At 40.7% G+C, this 27253-nt stretch overlaps 1 protein-coding gene across 43 annotated transcripts in view; it reads right to left on the minus strand.

Annotated features, from left to right (window-relative positions):
• Window positions 1-23341, minus strand: part of LOC116669415 (receptor-type tyrosine-protein phosphatase delta) — a 370303-nt gene extending 346962 nt beyond the window's left edge. For all 43 annotated transcript variants that reach the window (XM_032499288.1, XM_032499284.1, XM_032499283.1 and 40 more), the window contains exons 1-3: window positions 23148-23341; window positions 22847-22959; window positions 22658-22693 (exon numbers count right to left, since the gene is read on the minus strand). The gene's annotated coding sequence lies outside the window, so the exon portion shown is untranslated. The remainder of the gene's footprint in view (window positions 1-22657; window positions 22694-22846; window positions 22960-23147) is intronic.
• Between the last annotated feature and the right edge of the window lie 3912 nt (window positions 23342-27253).

Consider the following 27253-nt stretch of genomic DNA (forward strand, 5'->3'; position numbering starts at 1 on the left):
AGAGAGAGAGAGAGAGAGAAAGTGGCGCTACAGTGCCATTACAGTTTTTCCCCTGCTGCAATGATGGTGCAGAAACTCCAAGAGCGCAGATGTGGAAGACCCCCAATCAAAGCAGACTGGGCTTTTTTTAGGAGGGGCTTAAAGAGACAAGCGCTAAAACTGAGCATTTCAGACAGTATGAGAAAAATGTGTTGTAAAGTAGAAACCCAAAATACAAGTATAAACCTGAAAATAAGCATGACAAGCATCCAGACATTGGAAAGGAGAGAATTAGTTGGGTGTCATCTGCGTAGCTGTGATAAGAGAAGCCGTGCGGGTGAATGGCAGACCCGAGAGAGTTGGTGTACAGAGAGAAGAGGAAGGGACCCTGGAATGATCCCTGAGGAACCCCAGTTATGAGTGGGAATGGTTCTGAGGTAGATCCTCTCCAAGTTACCCTTTAAGTTTGATTTTTCAGGTAAGATGTGAGAAAAAAGAGCGCAGAGCCTGAGACACCCAGATCCTGGAGTGTCAAAATGAGGATCTGGTGGTTCACTGTGCTTTAATTTAAGCATGTAAATGTACACATTGTATTGCACTACATGTTACTATAGTTGTGGCCTAAATGCACAATTATCACTATCTTGTAAACATATTTGGAGTATATTATAACGTTTGAGCCGCTTTACTGTTGGGCTAACTAAACATTAGTTTCAATAATCTACGGATTATTTTCTCCCTCACATATTTGAGTCCTATGGGACATCTTCACAATGCCCGTTTTGTCCAACAGTCTCACCCAAACATCATCAGTTAACTTACATCAGAGCAAAGGAGAACCTCTCGGTTGAAAAGCTTGAACAAGGAACTGTTTTGCATTTCCATCCAACTGGTTCTCTGTCAATGCGCTAATTAATTAATATATTGTTTCAATTGTGCATATATGAGCCCTGTGACGAGATCGCTTTCATCTCAAGCCGGCCTGGACTCTCTTCACAGCCCATTAGGAAACTGTCTGCATCTTTAAAGGCAAAGACAGGAGCTGAAGTGATTGGCCATTATTAAAGCCCACCAAAACTCCTCCTGCTGAGAGTGTGTAACTCGTACTTACAATATGTCCATTAGTTGGAAAATATGCAGTGCATACTATATTATTTACTTTTTATTTAATTATATTTGCATTAAAGACTTATGAGCCTTTAAAGTCAATGGAAATTTAATTTATTTCAACAACTTTAATTCCAAATAAATTCAATTTCAGTGAGCATGTGCAAACACGTGTGGAAGCACGCAAAATACCTCCTCTAACATAGAATGCCTCAGTGCTGGCTGGCACAGCTCTGTTAGACAAACACAGGCTCACAGCTGACGCGGCGAACACAAAGCCTGCTGGATGCAAAAGTGGAGAGCTGAAGGCTTTGTGGCAGAGTGATTTTTCTTTACCTTGTTCCCTACTGTTTGCGGTATTGCAAATGTATGAACTGTCTGGGTTTGAATAATAAAATACAAAACACAAAACTAAAATGTGAAAATATTAAGCTTGTTATTATTTGATTAGCTTGTATCATGAAAAAGGTGTGTGTGTGTGTGTGTGTGTGTGTGTGTGTGTGTGTGTGTGTGTGTGTGTGTCCAATCACTGGACTAGACTAACAACATTAAAAATGTTTTTCAGGCGCTGTCACAGAACAAAAAGACGAGATTTTTACAAAGCTGTTAGAGTGACAACTTGCTTCCATTGGATTTCTAAAGAGACCTTTGCATTAATTTCTCTTTTTTTGGGTGGTGTGGGGTCATGTAACATAACTAGTCCATGACAGATTTAGTCACATAGCAATTGGAGTGGAAAATCGAAAGAGAAGTCAAACTGAAGATGCAAGAGCACAACAGCACCGATAATGTGGTTGCTTCTTAGAAATGTCTGAATAATTCATACCCACAGAAATATATTCCTTCCGCTTTCTTGTCACGTCTCTGTTTCCTTTTCGTCGCCCCCTCATGCGTCTTCCATCTTTCTTTTGTTCTTAATTTCGTCTACCTCCCTCCTCCAGCCTCTTTTCGCGTCTATCTGCGCAAGGCCCGGTACTAGTTGGCTGCTAATGCTATCAGTCAGACACAAGCACATGAATGTGATGCAGCAGGAAGTACATAATTACACAACCCCTCATTTCAGTATTAGCACACACTTAGGACTCCAAGTTGGCATTCTCGGCTTAACTAAATTAATATTTCATCTGTTCATTGGAAATGAGGGAACGAAAGCGTTTTAGCCCTTGTCATAAGCTTGTTGCAGGGAATGGACAGAGAGAAAACAAAGAATGCATATGTAATTAGAGGGAGGGGTTGCCAAAATGGCTTTGTGAAGGAGAATGCAGCAGCGGGCTGAGGCATTAGCACAGACATTGTCATTGGCAGGCTTATATCGATCTGTAAGCCGGCACTGTGTAACTGAACCGACTGAAGAATTCAGTGACATGCTTTTTTCTGTCGAAAGGTGTGACTGTAGACTATTTGTTTGGGTCGGCAAAACACAGAGCTGCAAAGTTCAGGTCTGAGTGGTCACTCGTTCTGTTAGGGGAGGATTCTCAAAGCAAGGGTCTGCCTGAATACAAAGACAAGTTGGGGTGAAAATGCATTGATACAGTGTTACTGTGTGTGCTACTGTGAACATTCAGTATTGAGTATGTGCTTGAGTATAATGATTATTCAGTATAAGTGCGGTCTGACATCCCACTTTTGGCTAAAACTTTGCCTTGCTCTTATCTGTGCCTCATTTCTAATTACAAGCCTAATTATCTTTGAATGTCTATTACATTAATAGAGGGTCACAAAATGTCAAGCTTAGTGTAGAAGAAGGCAACTCATTAGACATTTTGCCAAGAAACTGTACAGTAAATCTCATCAGTTTGTCGTGATGTGCAGAACTGGCCACCATGCTGACAGATAGTCACTAATCATGCAATCGTTATATTACAAATACCTCAAAAATGCAGGAAATTGCATTCAGTCATTAGCAGTCAGCTCTATCTGCCACTTTTTTATTTTATTATTATTTCTAATTTTTTTTATCCCAGCTCCTGGCTTTGTTGTTGCTGTTAGCCAGCAGCAGCTGTGAGAAACTTTCCAGCCTCAGCAGCTTAGCTGTTTCTCCTCCCAGCTGTTCTTTTTTTTTTCTTCTTTTTTTTCTCTCCCTCCTAACACAAATTATTTTTGGACCACATATTGTGTTTTTCATGATTGGTAGTTCAACAATAAACAATTGGTTGTGTGATCACAGGGTGGAAAAAACATATTGATGGCAACATTCTGCAAGTAATCCTTTTCAAATAGCAGATTCTTTTGTAAGTGAAAATTAGGTTTGCACATGAAATATATCAAACACAATCAAGCAATTTTGTTTGATACCAAAAGTAAGAGCATCAAATCAGACTATAAGTTACTAATACTGTTTATAGCTTACGGCCACTGAGATGTCCTTAAAGGAAAAGTTTTTTTAAAGACTTTTACTCGGGTAGATAACCATTCTTAGCATACTTTATTGTGTAAGAGACACATTCCAGCATACAAAACACCCATAGGTAGACAGGCAATGGTCAAGAGTTTTTTGTGTAAAAAAATGTGTTGATCTTCAGATTTGGCACTAACTAAAAAACCCAGTATGGTGAAGGTAAAGTGGTGACATGTTCTCCCGGTAATTCAAAGTGAGGACACAGCAGCACAAAATAAAGGTATTTTTAAGGTGTGCTATATAGCTCAATTCCCTCTACAATTTTCACAATCGCTATCCAATTTCGCCCCGCTGTTAGCGACTGACGCCCAAGCAAAGATGACAGATTCAGCTCATAGAATACCACTCTTTACCCAGTACAGACAGTAGCAGGACTTTTAAAAATAAAGCCCGTTCAATTTATATCACATTGGCATTAACGCTAATGAGTATATTAGTTTTAGAATGTCACTGGGAATAACAGGCAACATTGATCTCTTGCCGCCATGCTCATAATAGATACCCTCCCCCCTTCCTGCATATATTATTTTGCTGCGTTTCCCTGAGTTCCTATGGGAGTTGCTTTCACATTTTAATCTCTTTACTTCAAGAAAAGGCAAATGCGCTTTTGTGCTCAGTCAATGCTAATCACAGTGGTTTCTGTACTGGTTGTTTGAATGTATTTTTAGCCCGTTGCAAATTTGTATGCAGTGCAACTATTGAATTAGTGTTTGAATTTCCATATATTTCTTTCTCTCTGCGATTTATCTCTAGAAAAGTTGCTCTCTCTAAACAAACAGGATGAGATCAAACTGAAACTCAAATCCCTGAATAAGACGAGGCAATTTTATTCAATGTACTGTCTCAGCAAGACCTTACAACCCACTGCACCGCCTGGACATTTCTGGTCATTTCAATTGGTGATATTAAAACTGAGTTGGACTCCCAAATGATTAAATGACCTGACAAATCTATGAGGGATGGATTACAATGGACCATGTGCCTATAGCTGACAGCTTTCTGAATTCATGTTATTACCTTCTTTAGTTCCTCATTTAATATCCTTTGGGGAAAAAACGTTATGCAATGTTTGTGTATATAAGTGAAGTTATTTGGCTTTGTTTGTCTTATACGGTAGATCATAGTGGACGGTTACATAACATGAACAACATCCATGTGGTTTTATGCCTGTCTGTCCGAAGGCAATCAATTAAAGCACCCCTCATCTCTACAAATCAATTTACTATCAGCATTTTGCAGCTTAAAATTCTGACTGTCGGGAGGATATTTAAGTATTTGGCTAAAAACAACTGTTTTTCACTGATGGAGCTTTAATTTTTCAAGGATGATCTCTTCGTGTGGAAACGCTCCTGCCCCCCATATTACCTCTCTAACACACACTCAGTGTATTCTCTATGAATAATCATTTTATGAGCATCACTATCAGTGCAGCCGTCCACTTAGCCCAGATTACACAGTCTATTTGACAGACTGTAGAGGACAGTGAGAGTTTTGGCCTTACCCAGGGGACACACTTGGCCCTTCCAGTAAAAAGAGGCCACTAATGGAAGCGGAGGCCCTCATCTCCACTCCATATTTTTACGTAGGCATTTATGGTAATCATAAACTAAGGCCAAATGGATGGCGGGGTCAGCTCTAAGCGCTGATAAACACAGTGACGCTGTCTTGCTTACAGCTGCTACAGTATATGGAGCAAGAGCTGCCCCCTCCCTGTAAGTTCAAGCACAGCAGGTGTCTGTGCGTGCTTGATGCAAGATAACATGTTGTGAGGACCCCGAAATGGACCCCCACCCCACCCCACCCCACACATGTCTGGCTGTCTCTTTTAAGGTTTATGAACTTGTAATGTTTATGCCCCTCTGGGGACAGTTTATAAAAAATGTATTGGCTCAGTGGGGGCGGGTAGCATGCTTAACCTTAAATGTTGGACCTTTTTTGCCCCCCTATGCCATGACACCACTTGTTTTTCTTATGTTTGAGCAGATAGGTTGTTTCTGAGGGAGCACAGGTGGCGCGCAAAGGACGGGGAAGAGTCGCTGGTGAATCATTACTACACATTATTATTATGCAAGTTTAAATGCGGATGCTAGTGGGATGCTCCACCACGAGTGTAGCACCTTGAGCTGAATGCTAATTTATATTCTCATTTTCCTTGGATTGAAATCATCATAGCTGGTAGCGCACACATGCTAGCCAGAAAGCACAATGAGCTGCAAGCAGTCATCCTGGCTGTGCTACCATGGGTAAAAGAGGCATAACAAAAGGCATAATCCCCCCAAAAAATTATCCAAAAACTAAACTAAATAACTGCTGAGGTGTGAGCGTTGTTTGCCAGGGGTGCGGATTGTCCAGCCCGCGGCTGTTTTAAAATTGCATCAACTGTGCAGATGCTTGGAATGCACAAGCAGTAGGAAACACTCCCAGTTTGTAGGATTCAATGTGTGACGCTAAACAACTCATTTGAGAACATCAATTACTAGCCGGAAAAAATATCACTTTCAGTGGCGATCAGATAAAAAATGCGATGATTTTACAGCACAGGGAGCATTAGGAGATGACACGGTAATCGGATGTAATGCACTAGAAAAAGTGAGAGGATGCCAAAGAGCAGCCACAGTCTAGACATCCCTGTGGGTTGTCTGTTTGATTGGGAGAGGGAGAAGTTCCTCTGGATGTTACATTCGTCATGGCCTCCTATCCTTATAGTGTGGACAGATTATGGTTAAACAGAGCTAGAAGGTGAGAGTCAGGAATCTGCATAGGACACCTTAGGAAAAATGGCAATCACTTGCCAGCAAATCCCTACCGTACATATGAAATTCAATCAAAGATGTAGACCTCTTGTAGATGAACAGGATTATGGGAGCACTGCTTCATTTGCCATGCACAACACACTGACAAGGGCAATTCTAATGTGGTTTGTTACAGCAGTTTCTTATCAGCTGAATTCCACAGAAATTACATTCAGAGACCAATTCAAATATATTGTTAGACAATGTAATCCATATCCACTGCTTGACAAATCCCTCGGTGCATTAATTTATCCCATACAGTCCTCAAGATTAATAGTAGGCCAAGGCACGATGGGATAAGGCCAGCAGAATACATTGTCCCACTGGCTAACAGCGCAGAGGCTAATTTGTATGGCACTCAATAAGAGCGCACAATGGTCATTGTAAAGACGTTGATGGAATTTCATCGATGCTAGTGCTATGATTAGCGTGAAGAGTAAGTGTGTTCTCTGATATGAAACCCAGTAGGGGCATGAAGTCCTGTAGGCACTCGAGGAGGAGAGACGGAGGGATTGTTTCAGTGCCGAGGGCAGCACAGGCAGATGTGTGTGTGTGAAGCACGAGGTGAAACACACCTGTGGGTAGCCAAGTGGAAGATTGTAACCTACCCAATGGCAAATAATAACAGGACTATCCAGGTGTCGTTAACATTGATGTATTCAATTACATCTTTGCAAGGCATTCTTACAGCATGAAGTGCCACCACTTTTTAAATGCAAGAGACATATCCATTAGGGCTGCCAATTTTTATTCAAAATATATTCCATTTTCTAAAAATGGTCTATTTATATGTCCTATTGCCTAAACAAGGCTATTGTGACCTTTAACGCAACATTCAGTAAACTAGAGCTATGCTGAAGAAGCAATGTAAAAGAAATCATGGTGAATGATTAAGGTGTTTGAGATTTGGTAAAATGCTACTGCCTTACATTGCCGTTGCCATGACAACTGTTCTGAGGTTCCCGGTTAGCTTGTCACTCAAGAAAACTAGCGGAGGCACCACAAATGAACAGAACAATGTCAGTTGTAGCCTAACATAGTGTAGAACTAGGCTAAGCAGACTAGAAAGTGTGTGTGTGTGTGTGTGTGTGTGTGTGTGTGTGTGTGTGTGTGTGTGTGTGTGTGTGTGTGTGTGTGTGTGTGTGTGTGTGTGTGTGTTAGCCCTAATCCATACATATACTCTTGTATGTTTAGGCCTATGTGTACAGTTGGAAATTGCTTAACAGGAAGTTCCTGTAATTTCCCATTTTATTGGGATCAATATCTATCTATCTATCTATCTATCTATCTATCTATCTATCTATCTATCTATCTATCTATCTATCTATCTATCTATCTTCATTGCTACAAACAGACAAACCAAGATACTGATGGTTGTAGTGACTGGTGAATTTTCATCTTTTGCAATAGAAGAAATGCTTCATAATGAAAGATAAACACAGAGATGGAGAAAAAGTAATTCAATCACCATGTTCTTCTATTCTATTCCTGCACATTCCCAACACCGTTTGTAGACCATGGAGCATAGCGTATCTTACAACTTCACAGCTTTGTCTCCGGTAGCTTCATTCAGACATCCAAGTCTTACAGTTTTTGCCTGTGCCTGTGCTCAGGGTTATTTCCACCAGTACAGTACCAGATGTAATACGCCCCCACGTCACACTGACTGAAAACAGTGTGCCTCAACAAGTCTTACTAAGACACATCATCACAGAACTAGAGGGAGTAGAAAGGCGGTGCAATTCAAAGTTACTGGTTTCAAGGAGGGTAACTTTATTATGGTAATGCTGATTAGTCACATGTATTCACAAGTAAGATTAATGTCATGTTCTCCTGGGTCATGCCAGAGTTCAGAGTTCTCCAGCCCTATCCGGACAGACATAATGTCTCTCTCTCTCTCTCTCCTTTTCTATCTTGTTAGGAAGTTGGGATTGGAGGACACTCCTTAAGCGCTGATATTAACTATATATAGATAAAAATATATATAGATATAGAAAAAAAGTGATTTGTGTTTATATGTATTTTGTTTTAAAATGCCATGATGTACGATGCAATCTGAAGGCAAGGTTGTTTCAGTCATACAACACAAACCCAAAAAGTCTGCAAAATCATTTACAACGCATGAAAATATACACGCATATATTGTTCTCATTCTGAGATAAACAGAAACTGTCCCCTTAAGGGAAAGTAGCAGATGAAATGTTTGTAAGGTAGTTGAAAGGCAAAAAACAATCCCACATTCAGACCACGTTACAAAGTAGAGGGGAGAAAAATGCATTCAAGTTGGAGGAGAAAAGAAAGAAAAAAGATCTGCTGTAAAGCCATAAAATACAATTCATCTTGTCGCAGTCCCTGCGAGGAGCGTGTAATCGCAATGACACACTGGTGTAATCCATTTAAAGACACTTTGGCTCGGCCTCGGCTGCTTTGACTTCCTCTGCGAGCTTGTGCCATCGTCTTCATTTCAGATACGTTTCACTGACTGCTCGCAATTAGCAAAAATGTGTAAGCCGCCTTGTCGTCCACCTGCTCGGGCTGCCAGCCGAGCGTCTTGTCCTGGATGCATGACATGATGGGCGAGAGCGTGAAAAGGAAAAGAAAAAACCCCCATAATAACCCGCCTGTCTCTTAGCAGAGGTACAGTGCAAGCATATTTGTTTTTCCATGTACATGTAATGTGTCTCAAGAGGTGCTCTCTCTTCTGGCGCCTTTTTGCGTTTGGACTTTCTGAGCCACGCCGGACCCACCACCCAACCTGACTAGGCAATGAGCTTAGAGTAATGGTGTCACCGGAGCGCTGAATCTCATTGAGAGTTGCTTGAGCAAACATTATCTCACACTGAACCGTCGCAATGGTGTCTGCAGGGAAAGGCTCGGGTGAGTTATTTATTACACAGTGAGTTTTAATCTTACATGAGAGAATGCCCTTTTGCCTTTTAATGCATGGAGACCAGAGGGCAACCTGGGTCCACTCTGTTTCTCTCTGCACGATTGAAGCTAATTGAACTAATTACACACTCAGGGATACCAAATTAAACATCTTGCTGGCATTAAACTGTGGATGATTTATACTCACCTTCAAACTTTGCCCACTGCTGCCCACCACTGCTGTGTTTATGCACCGTTGCTTTAATTATGACTATTTGTTAATGGGCATTCTATGAGGCCTGGCGTATTGGTTAAAAATATTCACTGTGACGAGGAATGAGAGGAATGATAAATAGTGGTTTCACCACAGCAGTGTTTCTCATAAACAACCTTTAATGGACCTCCCTAAAGGCAGCACATCCCTCCCCATCGGGACCGGGGCTTCGACTAGTGATTATTTTCATTACCAATTACTCTGACAAGCTTTGTTGATGAATCATTTAGTCTATGATATCAGAAAACAAATAAGTGACAAATTGAATGTCAGTAACAAAAGCCAATCACTATTTTCCCAGAGCGCAAAGTGACAACTTCAGATTGCTTGATTGAATCCTTAGAAAAACTTGCAACTGTCATTTACATAAACTGTGTAGAGTAAGTGCCTTGATCATGAATAAACTGACTGATTCTACTGCATCTCATAGGCTGCAGCTTATTCCACTCTGAAGGACGCAACACGTTGTATATGTCAATGCATCGGCCATGTCAAACCACTCATTAAAATGTGCCCTGTGGAATTTGTGACCACTAGCATTGCTGTGGTGAGTGGCTCCCACCGTTTTGTTTCTTCTCATGCACACACACACACAAGCAAACGGGTGATGAGAAACACACTCCTGCCAATGGTTTTACACAATTCCACTGACCTACAGGTGGCGATGATGTGGCAAGAAACACAGCAATGCGCCAGCAAGAAACACTGCTAGCAAGTCTTCTTGTACATCATATTTTTTAAGTGTTTTAGGAGGAAGTTCTAGGAAGTTATGCATTTATTGTGTTTGTTAGGCATCCGGGACTCACAAATATTAACAGAAACTTCATTGGGCACCTTTTAAGTTGCGTTGCCAAAAGTCCAAGACCCAAATATATTAATTTGGCTAAAAATACATAAAACACTAACATTCCTTTCATTTGAAAAATATTTGACACTCTTTCTAGGTCTACTTTTTGGAAGGAATTAAATGTGGGAAGTCACGCATGCATGAGGAGCAACCACTGGGTTATCTTCACACCTATTAGAACACAGAACTAATGGTGTCAGGCAGTGGTGACCACCAGAGAGACATGAAAATGTCAACATTGAATTATAGAATATCTTTCAAGTATTTTGACTCCTGCCACCAAACAGGTATTTTTTTTTTGGAACAAAAGCACAGGATTGTTTTATTTAATTATTTATATATACAGTATGTGTGTGTGTGTGTGTGTGTGTGTGTGTGGTGATGTGTGTGTGTTGTGTGTGTGTGTGTGTGTGTGTGTGTGTGTGTGTGTGTGTGTGTGTGTGTGTGTGTGTGTGTGTGTGTGTGTGTGTGTGTGTGTGTGTGTCTAGAGAGGAGAGAGAGAGAGGGGAGAGAGAGAGAGAGGAGGAAAGCGTATATATATTATATATAATAGAGAGAGGAGGAAAGGATATAGATATAGAGAAGAGAGAGAAATATATTGATAGACAGATATATGATAGAGAGATAAATAGATAGATAAGAGAGATAAATTTATAGATATATATATAGAGAGAGAGAGAGAGAAAGCGATATATGTGGATATATATATATATATATTAGAGAGAGAGAGAAAGCTTATAGATATAGAGAGAGAGAGAGAAATATATGATAGACAGATATATTGATAGAGAGATAAATAGATAGATATGAGAGATAAATTTAGATATATATATATATATAGAGAGAGAGAGAGAGGAAATATAGAGACATATAGAGAGAGAGAGAAGATAGTATATATATATATAGATAGATATAGAGAAAGATATATAAATAATTATATTTGTATAGAGAGAGAGATAGTATATATATATATATATATATATATATATATATATATATATATATATATATATAGAGAGAGAGAGAGAGAGATAGAGAGAGAGAGAGAAATATATATAGAGAGAGAGAGAGAGATATACTGTATATAGAGGGATATATAGATCTATATCGAGAGATAGATAGATAGATAGATAGATAGATAGATAGATAGATCAGTGACTAGCCTGTCAGGTAGTTGATAATATGTCAGGTCTTCACTAAGAATTGCTCCTATCTTGCCAGCAATAATGTAAACTCTTTCTCACTCATCAAGCATATTGTATTCCCCAAGTCAACAGTTCAATCTCCCTTCCCTCGCCCACCTCTCTCCGAGAAGCAGATGCCATTATTTTTCTTGCCCCCACTTCTCCCCCACCTTCATTCTGGGACCACTAGATGGATAGGCTCTCCCTCCATCCATGCTTCCTCTGCGCCTCCTCAGACGGGGAGATTGATTTGTCTACAGGACGCCTCTGACCTTTGATATGATCCAATAACAGACGCAAGGCCCTAACCGAATTAGACAATCAAAGGGGAGGCGCATTAGGAGTGAGATGAGGTGTTTTCCTTTTCCCTCGGAGCATACCTCTGCCTTTTTCCACGATGGTAAGATCCACCGTCCATCTCCTGCCTGCCCATATCAGACGCCCAGGGGAAACTAAAAGATGTGTTTCCAAAATGCACTTTGCCTAAAGGCTCTTTCAGCCAAATTTAATTTTCACCTTACATCGATTTTCCCCTTACTCCCAACTCAATGGATCCTAATGTTATCTATTGTGTATTTCTGTGCTATGCAGGAATACAGGGAGCCGTTGCTCTGGACTCTTGCATGTAGACACTGTGTACAATATGTCTTCCTCATAGTGTCTGGGGAAATGATTGAGAGGCTACCCTTTCCTTCATGTCAGTTCTTTTGTTATGTCTTCTCCATCATCTGAGATATTCTTAAAATCAACTTTCAACAGCATCTCTTGACTTGACGTGATCTTCTCAGTACTGAAGCAGCAGAAGTATCTACCACTCTTGATTTTGTTTTCAACCAATAAAGTCCCGAAGTAGCAGATTAAAACGGTACAGACATGTTGCTTTCTGTTGCAGAATATAGACAGCACACACAGAGTGCCAGACATGTTAATGTCTAAATAATATGCCTGGTACCCAGGGAGTGTGTGCCTCACCTCATCAGTAGTAGATGATTCCTATTTTGTTGCAGTTAGCCTAAACATGAGTTGGCACTTTTGAGTGGTCCAGGCTCTAAACACTATGGAGCAGGCTCTGACTGCATGATCGCTATAATAGTTTTTATTTCCATGCTTGATTTTGGGTTAAGTAGACGTTGCTGTATTTTTAAAGCCTTGATAGTTAATGACAGGCAGTTAAAGATGCCCTGCCACATAAAACCATTTTTACTTGCATTTTTTGAAATATGTTAGGTCCATATGTGTTTGTGTTATGTGGTGAATGTGAAAATGAATTGCCACCTCCTCTGTCAGCTCTAGCCACTGAAAAGAAATAAGAAGATAAATCAGACCAATTACAACAGCTGGTCAGCCTGACGTCATGTTGTCTGAGCTCATTACTAATCATGAGCTCTCCCAGTTGCGCTGGGTAAAGGATGCCGATAGCCAGGCTCTCATTGGCTAGCTGTTAGCCAATCAGAGGCAAGCAGCTTAGCTCGTTGAATTTGAATGAGAACTGGCCCAAATGGAGCTGAGTATTCCTGCAGGCTTTCTATACCACGCTAGAATATCTTGAAACATGGTTACCAAGTTACAGAGTCCATGGTAGGACTTCAGACATTACCACAAAGTCATGAAATCCGTGTGGCAGGGCGCCTTTAAGATCGTCAACAAGCCGCATTCTAGCTACGACGTGAATCACGCCGTTAGAAACACTGCATCGTGATGTTAAACGGTACAGAAAAAAAATGCTTAATATAACGTATAAAGTGTATCATCAAAACAAAAACGACAACCCTTCAAGATTCTACCTGTTTTGACATTTTGAGAACCACTGGGGGTGTCAGGGCTGAATTTCTGTGGCAGCCCGTGGAAAAATAAAGTTGACAAGGCAGACAGAAAAAAGGATAGATTTTGACAGTTCCCAGCCTTCTTTCATTGGAACATATGAAGGGAAAAACAAAGGGAGGAAGAGGAGGATAAGGGAAGGGGACGGCTTCAAACAGGGCGACAGTGGTGCAGAGCCAACCGAATGGTGTGAAAACATATATCAACTTGAATGGATGCACATGAGACCTAGTATCACACGCCATGTCACATAACCAGGCTGGTGTATGAACTGAAGGAGGGTGTTTGTGTGTGAAGGCAGGATGAAGCAGTGGGGGTAGTAGTGGCCCCTGTTTGGCAAGTCTTTACTCTTTGGTACCATTTGTTTGTCATCTTCAAGTTAGAGAGAGCTCAGGAATCCAGGGTCTTACATAAACCCTTCCCAGTATGGCTCTGTGCTGGGGAACTGATCCCTCCCAAAACCCTCATTGTTATTCTCTCACGATGCCGAGGGATCTGCCGAGCACCCACAGCCAAACCTACAGCAGGGCTGAGTGGGAGGTGGGGGTGCTGTGTTTACATGTGGGCTCCGTCAAGGGACTGAGCTAACTGCTCACAGGATTATAGATGGAACACAACTTCCTGAGCGTGTGCCTTTATCATTACTTATCTGCACATGATTATGTTTATTTTATTTTAATCTGCACTTTATTTTTACATCCCGGTCATGCCAGTTTTCCATCATAGCAGATGGATCCCTAAATAGCTAATCCGACAAAAGAAAGTCATGGATTCCTGTTCATTAATTCTTCCTGGTCTGGTTGGGGACAGACTTGATGCAATCGTAAGAATTTAACAGGTCAAATTGAATTTCCACTACGTAGTATAACTCACCTATCACAGATTGCTAGATCAAGGGAAAGGGGGAGGGTTTTTAGAATGTACAGTATAATAGATTGTGGCACACTTCCAGGGGTGTCCACTTTCTCCTATGTGTAGAGATTACAAGGTATCTCCCCAGCCTGAGAGCCGATGAGCCTGTCAGGGGTTTGATTTAAATGTCCAAGGTAGGGCTTGATCGAAACGCGTCCTCTTTCAGTCTGATCAAAGACCATGAGACCTCTGGGTCTGTGTAATCCATGCTATGCACTCTCATATTCTCCTCTCAGTATTTACAGTTCAGAGCTCGGCTCCATTCAATGAAAAATGCATAAAGCATCAAATGTGTTTCGATCATCGCTGCAAGTTATGCAAAATATTTTTTTTAATTTAAAAGTCTATTGGAAGCAGGATTCAGAGGATCTCTACATTTACTCAAGTACTGCATATATTTTAAAAGTACAGTGAGACTATTTTAGCTGGCTGTAAAATACTATTAATAAATGATATGCTGTGGATATTAGCCTTACTGATCCTAACAGTTGGACTATCTCATATTCACTATAAAGAATCAGGGATTTTTTTTTCTTTTTCTTGAGGGATTTCTTTTCTATTATAATCTACTGATCTAACATTGGGAGTTTTCCAGCATCCAAAGCACCTCAAAAATACGACTGGTTTTAGTGTTGGGCTCCACTGAAAACTACTGTGACCGGCATTGTCTTTTCATAAATTGACTTTAGTGTCATAACCACATACATGAAGTATGATATACTGTATTTACGGGTATCTTTAGCCAGCAGCTTTAGATGGGATTCTATATCGCCCCCTATGACCCCTGGGACACACGCGGCCTCTGTATAGAGCTCCCGATGACCAGAGCTGGCTTCTCAGCGGGTGTGCCACTGACTGGGGAGAAACTGTTAGAAAGGCGCATGTGTTGGTGGTTACTTCTCTAAAAACTAAACTCTGTTTGAATACAAATTTTAAAACTGTATGACACACTAACAGTCCAATGTGGAAATTGTTCGCTTTCTGTAAATAACATCAGAGAGTACGATCTAGACCTGCTCTTTTATGAAAAACACTTTGAGATAAATGTAAATAAAGTTGAATTGAAAAAAAACTTTGCTCTTTTCTTTGCAGTAAAACCAAAATGCTGGTACCCATTATGGTGTGGAAAAGAGATCTTCCCAGTGACCTCCAAAGGATGGTTGTAACGGCTCTAAGGTATGAACATAATCATAATAGTGTGAATCTAAAAGCTGCTGGGAAAACAGAGATTGCTGCATCCGCAGGTAAAACGAAGCTCAGGCTTCATCGAACTGTTCTTGTGCGGAACACTTTTGCCAGCCTTCCTTTTTTCTCATTACTGAGCTGAAAGGACAGGAAGAGAGACACCTTTGCATCCCAAAGTTAAAAAAAAGAGATGGGAAAGTGTCTGGAATAATAAGCATGCCTGGGATGAAGAAAGAGAGAATGAATGTTATCTTAAGGTCAGAGGCGGCTGCTCTGACAAAGAATACTACAAACTTGAGTTCACTTTTACTTTCTATTTTTTTTGTTTGATTCGGTCTACCCTTCCCCATGGTGGAAGTCCCTTGGATAGCAACCGAGTAGGTCTAATTGATTTCTCTTGTTCATTTTGGTTAGAAGCAGCAGCAGCATCGAACTGTGCAGAGTACCCTGGCTCCAGCTTGCCAGCATTATTCCTTTCTGTTTTCTTCTTTGACTCTCGATCCCAGTAGACTATAATGCCGACACTCAGCATACAGGTGCCCTCTTGAATCTTTCATCGTAGCCAGATAGCAGAGCAACACCACAGCAAAAGCCAATCCACACCATGGTGCAGGACATGTGGCTTACAAATAGGTCAGGACGTAAGATCACGTCGACATTTGCTCTTTAGGAAACAGTCAGTATCTAAGACATCAAAAGAACTCACCAGGAAGCTATCATGCTAACATGAACGAGATGAAGCTGACACGGTGAATGTCTGGACAGCCTACTGCAGTTCAATGGAACAGAACCGCACCGTAGCAACTGAATATGTACATTTCTTGGAGTCATATAGCTTTTAATTCAGCTTTATAAGAAATGTAAAGATGTGTTAGTGTTGCTGATGTAGTGGATTGTAGTGGACTGTACATATGTTCGTGATATTGTGTCCAGACCAGTGTACATAGCTATTAGTTCAGGTAGAGATTCTGACTCAGGGCAGCACATCCATAACATTCTCCTCTTGTTTTCGTCTTTTTTTCAGCATCCATCACTTCTGTGAGATCCTGTCATGTTAGAGCGGAGAGAACGCAACATTGTTTTTGTTTTGTTGTGGGTTCAAGCGTGCAATACGGACACAGGTTTTCTTTAGGCGATAACAATACAGTAAGTCAAGCAGAGAAGGGAAACCTCCGCCGCTGAGATGAATTTCAAATCATGCATCGCTGAGCCTGGGTTAGAACTCCTGCTGTGGTGAGAGTGAAGTTAGGTGACAGGGAATAATAGAGTATTATAGAGCACAGCCATATTTTTGGTCACTTTGTCATGGCTTCAAGGTCCAGACAGCCTAGCATGAATAAAAGCAGTGCACTAATGAAATCCCCAATACTGGTATTTTCACAGCAACAGTCCATGCTAATTTACAGTCCACGCAGCACGGCACAGCACACCCCAACATCCTATAATATATTCAAATGTCATAGCGATATATTTAAATATTAGAGGATTTTGTTTGTATAGGTCAAATACTATTGCATTTGCCCTGCAGCGTTGCTTTGAATACTGCATGAAGGTTGATTGGGATTTAAACCACACAATTGCCAATCATTGAAATATTGTGCCACTTTCTCAGTGCTGCATTTCCTTTACTGCTTCACCAGGGATGGAGGCAAGGCCAGGAAACATTGTAGGAGACAATAAGCTTCAGATCAAGTGATGTGATCAAACTGACATCATATTGGCTGCCAGACATGAGCTGTACAGTATCACAGCTGCTGAGGTCTAGCTCTCCCTCAGATGCGTTTTATGAAAACGGTTATGATCTCTCTATTCCACTCTCTCTGGTTTCATCTCGATATCTAAATATACATTTTTAACGCTCCTGTTGGTCCTCGGGTCAAATTTGACCCGTTTACAAAAACTTTCTATGTCAAAATCTATGAGAAAATGACGTTGAGAAAAAAAATGACAAATGTTGGAAAAAGCTACAAAAACGCAGAAATAAATCAACAAGAACATTTTTTTTAAGGCTGAAAAAAGTGACCAAAAACCCCACCATCAAAAACATCGGCAAAGGTGATAAAACAATTGTAAAAAAATAAAAATAAAAACGTAATAAAAAAATAAAATTAATTTGAACATTTCAAAAATGTAGAGAATAGCATAGAAAAAAAAATGTTGACAGAAAAAACACCAAGTTGCAGGTCAACGGGAAGACAACACAAGGGTTAAAGAGAGAACACAGACTACGTGATGGTTGGTAAAAACAACCTTTTTTTTTTTTTTTCTTCTTTTTTTTTTTTACAAATTAACAGTTTAATGACACTCAGTTGGGTATGACCAGTAGCTTCTGGAGGCTAATGTCTGTGGATGTTAAGAGACTTTAGCTAGATATCGCTGTGCAACGAAAAGGAGTCGGTCCATTGACTGCAATACATCTTTCTAGTTGTCCTAATGTTATCTATAGCTTCACATAATCACGTAACCGCCACCTGGAGCCCCAGTTTAGCAAAAGTTGCATAGGCACGATTTAAAATTGAACTGGAAAACTGACATTTTTGTTGTTGACCTATTAACCCTTGAAAATGAACACTTTCATTGATGCGTTTCATCAATGTTTTTAACTTTTTCTTACATTTTTGTCCCTTTTTTTTCAATGTTTGTCACTTTTTTGACGTTTTCAACACTACTTAACACTAACTTATTAACTTTAGTTTTACAGTTATCTTTGGAATTTGTGGTCAATAAACCTCATTTATAGGAAATTATAGCTAATGTTTGAGTTAGAAAAGCAGAAATTAGGAATGATTTTGACTAAAATTAAAGGAATGGATGTTGATGGATAATCACAGACTGGAATATGTCAACTTTTACTCAATGCTATTTCAAAACCACTTCAATTTTTTTTCTTCAAATGCTATAAATTTGAATTAGACACCCCAAAATTGATTAAAATAGAGATTTGTACTTGCCAAAGAGGGTTGTGTGGAATCAATCATGTCATTTTGGGTAGTTAAGAAGAACATTGATATAGGAAAATGGGTCTGTTTCCCCCGAGGACAACATGAGGGTTAAGATACTAACTTGCATTCATTTATGAGGACTTACTGTTGACTCAACGCTAACCCAGAGAAAGACTTGTAGTGGTGTTGATCTTTTTCGGTGACAAAAAGTATATGTCATCCGTGTTATTTGCTTGTTTCCTGCAGCAACTACATCCTGACCTAAACTGCTTCCAATGGCTCACCCTCCCCCTGTATCCCATAGATCAGGCTTAATAGCACTGATGTCTCCTGCAGAAGGCAAAAGTTGTTGTTTAACAACTTAATGAGAGTCTGATTTATGACTGGAGCCAAGTGCCTGATAAATAAATGGCACAGGTGAGAGGGTTTCATCACACGCAGCATTTTATAATCAACAGCTAAGAAAAAGACACAATACGATTGTGTGGGTTTGGGTGACTTCAATTAATCATCCACCGCTTGCTGTTTACAGTATGTGCATGACATGGCTGATGAGTTAAACGTGCATCCACCAATTTCTAAATCTCCAAACATGTCATCAAGGATGCAGAAAAGGAAACTCACATTGTGTTAAGATGAAGAATACACACCTGTGCTATTACATGATTGACCACATGTACAGTACATCTTTTGGAAATTGATCTTAATGCCTTAATTTAAAAAATTTAGGAAAAGCAAGCTTTTAAGGACACCAATTTTCTTTGTAAATGAATAAAGTATTGTAAATGAATAAATGTTCTTCAGGGGGCATAAGTATACACACCCCTATGTTAAATTCCCATAGATGCAGGTACATTTTTATTTTTAAAGGCCAGTTATTGGGATACTATGCATCCTGACAAAGGTCCCCCCCTCATCACATACCCTTCATCATACCTAGAGATAGGCGTGGTGTTATTTCAGTTAGCTTAATAGATGGTTTGATATGCATTGAGAGATGATCTTATGGAAAGTTCCCCGTGCCAATCTCCAGGTATGGTGAAGGGTATGTGATGATGTGTGTGTGTGTGTGTGTGTGTGTGTGTGTGTGTGTGTGTGTGTGTGTGTGTGTGTGTGTGTGGGTGTGGGGTGGGGGGGTGGGGCTATTTTAATTCCAAAGGCCAAGGGAACTTTATCAGGATGCATGGGATCCTGATCTATGGAATAACTGGCCTTTAAAAATAAAAATCTGCCTGTCTCTATGGGAGTTTAATATAGGGGTGTGTATAATTATGCTTCCTGTATTTTAAGGAAGAACATTTATACAATTGTACATTAATACATTATTCATTCTGCATTTCGTTGCAATGTACCTGTACATGTGTAAGGACAATAAAGTTGAATCTAATCTAATGTAATCTAATTATTCATTCACAAAGAAAATTGGTGCCCTTAAAAGGTTGGATTTTCCTAATTTTTTTTTAATTGAGGCATAAGGATCAACTTCCAAAAGATGTTTTTTTATTCCTCTTTCTCAAGCCACTGTAGTTATGTGACGTGCGTGTTTAAGCATTCTGATGAGTGATATGCGTTGACATAGCACTGTCTCAGTATCACGATGAGATGGTTTCTGGTGCCGTGCAGCCCAGGGAGTCTTGGCTGCATGGGATGAGAAAGGGATGAGAAACTTTGGCAGCTAAAGCATCAGCTAGCACAAAATGAATTAATATGTGGATAAATAAATAAAACATTGCCACCATGAGAGGAGAGGCAATGTGACAGCAGGATTTTTTTTCCTTCTGCTTTCATGTTGGCAGGCACAGATATTTTATTTTGGGATGAATCAAAATTTTCTGCAAATGCCTGCGTCAGGTGTATCTTATTATCTGACAGCGCATCCTCATTATAATGCGGCCCCCGGGAGTCGGCTACTCGGCTTACCGAGCCTTGGACTGCAATCAAGGTGTACCTCACAGTAAAAACAAAGGGAAAATACAGCTGCTGCTCTTCTATAGGTGTACTGCTTTCACGTTTTTTTGCTGTTTTTTGCTGAGAATTGGGCAAATATTGGCTCTGTTCTCACACTGTATTCCTTTTAAATCGTTATATGTAGGCAAATAGTGTAACTGTACTTTCAGCGAGGATAAACTGTATGCATTGTGCAACGTTCGACAAGCATGTATCTGTACAGTGAGACAGCCTGAGAAAGAAAGAAGGAAACAGCTATAAATTCATTAGCAGCTGTTATGACAGCCCCTCATCATCTCAGCCATGCCCTGATTATGTCACCAGGATGAGGTTTAAAAAGCACAATTACAGCTTAAAAGGGTGTGTGTGTGTGTGTGTGTGTGTGTGTGTGTGTGTGTGTGTGTGTGTGTGTGTGTGTGTGTGTGTGTGTGTGTGTGTGTGTGTGTTGCACAAGAGCAACCTGCATTAAAGCATAATTAATGGGAGAATGGGTGATTTGCAGAAATGCGGCTAACTACCTGGGGGGTCACAGTGGAGGAGCTTGTGCAACTGTGAGACAGCAGACCTGTCTCCCCCCCGCTCGCTACTTCTAGCTGTTGCTCAAATCCCATCCAGCAGTGATTGATGCGGGCCTGGCGAGTACTTTTGGGAGTATCACTCAAACGGAAGACGAAGGGGAAATTGCTAAATGTTGCCAGTTTATAAAACGGGAGCGCTGCTGGCTATAGGATGGCAAGGGGCCTTCTTACCTGGGATTAATCCTTGCCTGACAGCAAATGATTCTAATCCACTTTTGTGCTCAAACCTGTCTTCACACACAGGGATAACTAGCCTTAAGGACTGCTGTATTTCAGCATGTCCTTATGTTGCAATTTACTGTGCAAGCAATACTACTTTAAAAAATGGAAGAGGGTGTGTATTTGTTCCCTGCTAGTGTTCTGCTGGACTTGTTTATTTTCACATTCATTTTTTTTGTATGTATTCATTGTTTACCATAGGTACGCGATCAGATTTTATAAGATGTCCACAGTGTTTCTATATTCCTTAGTGCCTTGTGAATTTAAGAAAGAAACACATACGTATAGATGGATAGATAGATGGATGGATAGATGGAGCCTTATAAGCACAGGATTAGCCAGTCTGGGGCCACATTAGTGAAGCAATTCTATATCCAGCCTTATCCAGCAATTAGGACCATATCATCACTAAAAAATTAGCTACTATTGAGCCAAGTAAGGCGGTTCTTGGGTGTTAACTGCCCTCATGTCATAGTTTCCTGTCCTTGTGTGCTTCCCATTTACTTCTTCTTGAAATGCAACAGCCAATCTCTTGCACTGCCTCATGACTGGCAGACCGTAATGCTATTACCTCTCCTCGATGGTCATGCTCACTTAGCCCTCTGTCACTCTGCTCTAGCCAGGGAAGACACATCTCCTTGGCTGTGTGAGCTGTCCTTGCCCTCATTTGCTTCTCCTTTGCTTGCTAGAAAACACTGAGGCACCCAAACTTTTCAGTTCAGTATACTGCCTTTCAGAGTATGACTGCCAATCACGGTTAATTGGCTATAAATATGAATCACTTGTCAATAGTAGTCTGACCAATACTCTTAAACACAGAGAAAGCAAGGGCTTTTATAAATCACGGGATTTGGTAACTTCTAAATATAGCCGGTAGTGACGGGTTGGGGGAGTGGGGGGGGGGGCGGCACCGGGCCTCTGCTGACACACCACTGCGTATAATCCACTGTCAATCACCAGTCAAATCTGACATCAAAGCCTGTCAGATAACAGCAGCAAAATGGCTAAACTGCGTGAGTCACAGCCCACCCACCGTCTACATCACCTGAGTCAGGAGCACTTGTGCACGCACGCACGCGCGCGCGCACACACACACACACACACACACACACACACACACACACACATACGTTCAAAGACAACCCATTCAAGCCGCCTCAGTTTTCCAGGACCAAACGTTGAAGGAAACTTTCTCAGCACGTCCCACAACTAACACACAGAATAGCCCAGAAATGGTTTGCGTGCGTGCATGCGTACTCGCTTGGGCATCTTCTGTATTTGAAAGAAGGGCAGACTATCGTTTGGAGCGAAGATGGCTCTGTGGTTTGAGCACAGTATATGTGTTATAAATGATGACCACGCATCCGTAAATACCCCGCCGCCATCTGGAGTGTGAGCAGCAGACCGCTTCACGTTGCGCGCTACGTTATCCATAATGCAGCTCCAAGATATGCAGAAATGTGCGCCCTGCACACCGATCACGGCACGACACAGAACTCGGAGTATACACACCAAACCGACACTTGATTCCACACATAAAAGCATGAAGAGCAGCTTTCACTACTGCAATTGACAATTAGAAAGAAAAAGTCTATGCTACTTACTATATACCCAGGCGGTAGAATGCAAAGCCCCGGTAACTGTAATTAAAATAGAAGAATGGGAAAATCAAGGATACGCTTGTTTAATTTCTCCATTTAAAAAAATGAACTCAGTATGGTTAAATGCATTCTAAATCAATGCATGCCGAAGATTTTTTTTTTTTTTTTTTCTCAGGCAAAATGTCCACTTACCGGAGCTGTCCGAATACATTCCTTAGGAAATTCCAGAGGAGTCCCTTCTTTCTTCTCTCAAAGTCAGAAAACAGCAATGCTTTTCTTATTCCAAAATCAGGCCCGTGGTTGAACTGAAAGAGAGAAGAGACCAAAAACAGCCACAACAAATTCCATTAGAATCGGGAGTCCCCCCCTCCACCACCACCATCACCACCACCACCTCCACCACCAACACCCAAAAAGTGTTGACACAACATCTGTGAAGAGCAGCAAACAAAAAGGCAACTCGTATTAAATTGGCGGAATGGACAGACGGTACCTGCTCTCTTTATCACAGTCGACAAAGACAATGAGAGCGGCAATAAGACAGGCAGAAAACTGAGAGAGCTGAGCTTTTCTTAGGAAACGCAGCCCCATCGCTGTCAGATTATACCAGCGCGCACACACACACACACACACACACACACACACACACACACACACACACACACACACACACACACACACATACACACATACACACACATACACACTCACTGCTCCCGGCTACGGCTGGAGAGAGAGGGAGGAAAGGATGTTGCGCTCCAAGCTGCATTTCACAGTCCAGCCGCTTGATGGCCAGCTAGAGGAGCAGCTGACTGGGATGCATGTTCCTCCATGCCGAATTTAACCACCAAATTGTTTTTAAAAACAGTCTTTTTAAACAATTTTAAAATGAATATTAAAAGAAAAAAAATTCGCTATCACTATAGTTTTTACCGTTGGTATTATGTATTACTTTCTGCACTCGGCAGCTTGCTCTGACTCTAACTCTGAATGGCAACTCACTTAAACCTACAGCCTAAATCATACAGTGGTGGATTGTAATTAAGTACATGTACTTAAGTACTCTACTAGAGTACACATTTTACTTAGAATACTTTAACTTTACTTTAGTATTCTATTTGATGCTGTATTTCTACTTCACTACGATTAGGAGAAAAGGTATAGACTAAAGAGTATGGAGTTGTTAATATTAGCCCTACACTGCCCCAAAACAACTGCAAAATGGTAGTTGCACATTAATGCGCTAATGGTAGTCTAATAATTGGATAGCATAGTACATAATACTCCCTGGGGTATTTTTGAGTAATTTTACTTTTCATACTTTATTCATACACTGTCGGTCAAAAGTTTTGGGTCACTTACAAATGTCCATACCAGTCCATTATAGACAGAATACCAGCTGATCTGAGTGGGGGGCTGATCTTTAATGTGATATCTACCTTTTATCAGCAAATAACTAAATGAGAAAGCATTGGAGAAGCCATTTGTAATTATGTAAGCACATAACGTAATCTGAAAAACTGCTGCCCTGGTTAGAAAAACAATGCTACTGATCTCAGCTGGTATTCTGTCTATAATGGAGTGCAATGGAATTTTCTATCTGAAGTCTCTTTTATATAGACCTTAGTGGTCCCCTAATACTGTGTCTGAAGTCTCTTTCACATAGACCTTAGTGGTCCCCTGATACTGTATCTGAAGTCTCTTGTTTATAGACCTTAGTGGTCCCCAATACTGTCTTTGAAGTCTCTTATATATAGACCTTAGTGGTCCCCTAATACTGTATCTGAAGTCTCTTTTATATAGACTTTAGTGGTCCCCTAATACTGTATCTGAAGTCTCTTTCCCAAAATCCAGCCTTGGTGCAGAATTACAGCTACTAGAGCCAGTCCCACAATGAGCTTTCCTCAGTATGTCCCATTTCTGTGTCTGTAGCTTTTGAGGAGGAGAAGGAAAGGGTGCAACGTGAAGGGTGGAGGTGTGGACTTGACTAAATGCCACTTTGCTCGTTTGAAAGCCATGATGTCTCTTTCTGATGGGTGGGCCAAATTCTGTGGGCGGACAAAACAAAGAAAGGGGAGGTAACCTTGCCCCTTCTGACCTCATAAGGGGCAAGATTCCAGATCTTTCCATCATTTTCTCTAAGGCAGAGCAGGACATCCAGGGCAGAAAGTGACATTTTCATGCCATAGGACCTTTATCTGCTATTTGACCCTGTATTCCAGTATGTATGACAATCTGATCTGGGAGTTTAACTGAGGATAAAATGTCTTTTTCACAGAGGACATTTTGACATGGTAAAAAAATGTCTGAAATCCATATAGCGGCTTGAGTTTCAGGGTCCAGTCACTGTACATGCTGGCTCATTGTCACACTGGGACACTTACAGAATCATCGGTAATGTTATTAGTAACACGTATACTCTCCCTACTGTAACAAGTCACAAGGTCTACTGTAAAAAAGAGTATGACCATGGGGAATTATAATGTTCTTTCACTTATATGGACTGTATGTTCCAACTACTTGTAAAAGGAGTATGTGGAGCATACTGAGCATATGGACAGAGAGCGGAGGTGTGGATAATGCTACAGGAGTGGTTTGAGAAGTTTCTGAGGACATGTTGACACTTTCTTTGCCATGAAACTAGGTCAGCAGACACCGTATCTATTGTTACTCATGTGAATCCAAGCTGACTACAAGTGCTGGCCTCCATCAATGAGCCAGCTACGACTACATTTTGAGTTTGAGACTCCAAATGCTGGCGTTTGGTTGAGTACTCCTTCCAACGTCCATACACTGATGCAAAGTGTATTGTTTCCATTGAGCACAGGTCGACTAGACCAATACAAGATATGTAATGTTGAGAACTGTTAAAATAGTCAGTACATTAGTCAGTTCAGTGAATGATACACAGGGATATGTTGAAGAAGAAGAAGAGAAAGTTAAGTAAAAAAGGTGTTCTGTGTCATCATAGAATTGCCAGTTACAAATGTCCTTGTTAATATTAATACAATGATTCACCTTTTTTTGTTCATAGATACATACCGAGGCATATTATTTTTGATGTGCTGGGAATAAGATGCAATTGCAGATGGGATGATAGATGAGATGAGTTTGAGGAAAGTTGGTTTTTCTGACAAATACACAAATTGAAAAAATTGAAGACTGGAAAATGTTCTACTGTATATTCCAAGAGGGCGACTTTTTTTTTTTTTTTTTTTTTTAATTTTGTCCTTTAATTGAATACATAAGTATACAGCCACAAGTGTATACAATACAATGTTTGGAAACAGACTTATGGATGCAAAATTTGGTCAAAATTAAAATCAGGTTGATTAAATAAAATTGAGAGGTAAGATGTGTCATAGTCCATAAAACCTTAAATTACATGTTCCCAGCACAAGGAGAAATCAGGGTGAATAAGAACAGCTAAGTATCAAGACATATTACTCCAAAGGAATATAATAGGAGGGCATAACCAGAATAAACGCACAAGAGTTTCTCTTTTAGTTGACATTGTCTTTTTTTGAGTTTCTGCAAATAGATGAATAGTGAAAATAATAGTGAAATAATGACGCATTTTAAAAGAAATCTTACAACATGTCCAACAAAACTGGACCAGTGTGATAAAGAGGAGGGTGTCCAGAGGGGGACATCTCTTCCAGCACAGAGGACATAATTACACGCTCATTAGCAGGTGCGTGTGGTCACGTGGACTTCAGTGGTCTAGAGCAGCAGCTGATTGGCACCGTGACGGGCTTCCAGGTGTGCAGTTGTTTAACTATTTACAGAACTAAGTTAGAGTCGGGCTTCGGAAAAACGCGTCATCAATAAAAGCTTTGCTAATGCACCGTCACAGTCCCACACGTAAGCTAGGATAGTCGTTTTATTTCTTTATTTTTAAATAAGCAGTAAGGGACTTTTGCTAGAGTTGTCCTCGCCAGGTAGACACCGCACCATCAAACAAGATGAGTTGATGTCCGCTCCAGTTGAGTCAGATCTGGATTTTACCAGTTTGGTGGATTATATTACCTTTAAACTGTGGCGCCAATCCGTGATTTAAAGTAAGACTGCTTGGGCTCCTGTGTTCGTGTGTTGGCTGTCTTGTGCGTTTTTATTGCTTAAAGTTTGAGTTTTTTTTTCTTCTGTAGAAGTTAACCATAAAACTCTCATGCTAGGTAGCCTACCCAGCTAACGTAGGTTGGTTCCCAGAACGTTCTGGAAACGTTCACGTTTGGTTGCGGGAACGTTCCCTTAAGGTTAGTGTTTTGGTGGATTGAAAAGTTTCCTTAACGTTCTGGGAACGTTGGATTGGTTACATCAAACATTCTCAGAAGGTTCCCCTAACGTTACACCCTTCAGAGAACGTTCCCCTAACGTTATCCTAACGTTGCACCCTTCAGATAACCTTCCCCTAACGTTATCCTAACGTTGCACCCTTCTGAGAACGTTCCTCTAACGTTATCCTAACGTTGCACCCTTCTGAGAACGTTCCCCTAACGTTGCACCCTTCAGAGAACGTTCCCCTAACGTTACACCCTTCAGATAACCTTTCCCTAACGTTACACCCTTCAGAGAACGTTCCCCTAACGTTATCCTAAC

Source organism: Etheostoma spectabile, chromosome 19, assembly GCF_008692095.1.
Source record: "Etheostoma spectabile isolate EspeVRDwgs_2016 chromosome 19, UIUC_Espe_1.0, whole genome shotgun sequence".
Lineage (NCBI taxonomy): Eukaryota > Metazoa > Chordata > Actinopteri > Perciformes > Percidae > Etheostoma > Etheostoma spectabile.